Raw genomic sequence first — 2712 nt, 5'->3', positions numbered from 1 at the left:
CTGAGGGCAGTGGATTGAGGTTGGAGGGCACAGGGGGGACACTGCGGGGGAGGCAGAGGGAACAGGGTCGGGGTGGGGGCTGAGGGCAGTGGATTGAGGGTGGGAGGCACAGGGGGGACTGCGGGGGAGGCTGAGGGAACAGGGTCAGGGTGGGGGCTCAGGGCAGTGGGTCTGAGGGGAGCCCTCCCTCAGAGGGACCTGCCAGGGGGCCAGCTGAGCCCAGCAGTGCTTACCTGGAGCGGCTCCCAGGAAGCAGCCAGCAGGCAGGTCCCTCCCAGTCCCTCTGGCCCCTTCCTAGGGTTGGGTCGAGGGGAAGGGGGCTCTCTGCCCGGCGACCGCTGCCTGCTGCTGGAGTCTACAGGCCCCGCCCTCCTGTAGCACGCAGGGGAGTGAGACCTCCTCGCTGCCTCTCTGTGTGCCGGGGCAGGGGCAGGGCTGTGCTCTGTAGGCTCCTGCCGGCCAGGCGGGGGGCCCCGTGGGCTGGCTCCGCCGCGCCGGGAGCTCAGCTGCGCGCTGCCCCAGGGCCCAGGGAGGGAAGGTGAGTGGCGCCGGCGGTGCCTGCTTGCCGCGGTCTCCCTCATACAGCGTGACCAGACATCCCGACCAATGTAAGGTCGGGACGCGGGACAAGTCCCCTAAAATCGGGACTGTCCCGATAATATCGGGATGTCTGGTCACCCTACCCAGATCTCTTTCTCAAGTGGTAACAGCTAATTTAGACCCCATCATTTTATATATATAATTGGGATTATGTTTTCCAATGTGGATTACTTTGCATTTTTCAACATTGAATTTCATCTGCATTTTCTTGTCCAGTCACCCAGTTTTGTGAGATGCCTTTTGTAACTCTTTGCAGTCAGCTTTGAACTTAACTATTTTGAGTAATTTTGTATCATCTTGAAACTTTGCTACCTCGTTGTTTACTCCTTTTTCCAGATCATTTATGAACATGTTGAACAGCACAATACAGATCCTCGGGGAACCGCGCTATTCACCTCTCTCCACTATGAAAACTGACTGTTTATTCCTACCCTTTGTTTCCTATCTTTTAACCAGTTACTGATCCATGAGAGGACCTTCCCTTTTATCCCATGACTGCTTACTTTGCTTAAGAGCTTTTGGTGAGAGACCTTGTCAAAGGCTTTCTGAATGTCCAAGTACACTATATCCACTGGATCACCCTTGTCCACATGTTTGTTGACCCCCTCAAAGAATTTTAATAGATTGATGAGGCATGATTTCCTTTGTAAAAAGCTGTGTCACTCTTCCCCAACATATTACGTTCATCTATGTATCTGATAATTCTGTTCTTTACTATAGTTTCAACCAATTTTCCCAGTACTGAAGCTAGGCTTAACAGGCTGTAATTGCCAGGGCTGCCTTTGGAGCCCTTTTAAAATTGGCCTCACATTGGCTATCTGCCAGTAATCTTGTACAGAGGCTGATTTAAGCTATAGGTTACATACAACGGTTAGTAGTTCTGCAGTTTTGTATTTAAGTTCCTTCAGAACTCTTGGATGAATACCATCTGGTCCTGGTAACTTATTACTGTTTGATTTATCAATTTGTTCCAAAACCTCTAACCCACACACCTCCTGTGTGTGGCATTATGTCCCATCTAGTGGCACCGAGACTACTTAGAGATTAAGGAGTCTGCTCTGCAGCCTGAGCTAAGAGCCAGATGACTTTTAGCTCATGCGGTAGAGGCTCATGTCTTTAGCTCCAGTGGTCGCAGGTTCAATCCCACCTGCCGCTAAGCTGGATCTGTTGGCATTACACCTTCTCTAATGACACCTCAATCTGGGAGAGTTCCTCAGATTTGTCACCTAAAAAGAATGGGTCATGTGTGAGAATCTCCCCAACCCTCTGCAGTGAAGACTGATATAAATAATTCATTTAGCTTCTCTACAATAGCCTGGTCTTCCTTGAGTGCTCCTTTAGCACCTTGATTGTCCACTGATTGTTTGGCAGGCTTCATGTTCTGATGTACTTAAACATTTTTTTGCTGCTAGTTTTTGTCGTGTGCTAGCTGTTCTTCAAATTCTTTTTTGGCCTGTCTAATTATACGTTTACACTTGACTTGCCAGAGTCTATTCTCTTTTCCTCAGTGGGATTCAACTTCCAATTTTTAAAGGATGTCTTTTTGTCTCTAACTGCCTCTTTCACTCTGCTATATAGCCATGGTGGCATTTTTGGTCTTCTTACTGTTTTTTTTTTAATTAGGGGTATACATATAGTTTTTGCCTCTAAAAACATATAGTTTTAAAAAAGTTTGCATGCAGCTTGCAGGCATTTCACTCCTGTGATGGTTCCTTTTAATTTCATTTTAACTAACCGCCTCATTTTTATGTTGTTTCTCTTTTTGCAGTTAAATGCTACTGTGGTGGGTTTCTTTGGTATTTTACCCCCCAGAAGGATGTTAAATTTAATTTAGTTACTGTTGCTATTGTCAAGCAGTTCAGCTACAGTCACCTTTTGGACCAGATCCTATGTACCACTTAGGACTAAATTGAGAATTGCCCCTCCCCTTGTGGATTACACGACTAGCTGCTCTAAGGAGCGGTCATTAATGGTGTCTAGACATTTTATCTCTGCTTCCCGTCCTGAGGTGACATGTACCCAGTCAGTATGAGGAGAGTTGAAATCCCCCATTTTTATTTGTTTTTCTGTTTTTGTAGCTTCTCTAATCTCCCTGAGCATTTCACAATCACC

This window comes from Terrapene carolina, unplaced genomic scaffold (assembly GCF_002925995.2).
Source record: "Terrapene carolina triunguis isolate 2854851 unplaced genomic scaffold, T_m_triunguis-2.0 Scaffold461, whole genome shotgun sequence".
Taxonomy (NCBI): Eukaryota; Metazoa; Chordata; order Testudines; family Emydidae; genus Terrapene; species Terrapene triunguis.
The sequence above is the reverse complement of the archived record's forward strand: the minus strand, read 5'-3'. Positions refer to the sequence as shown.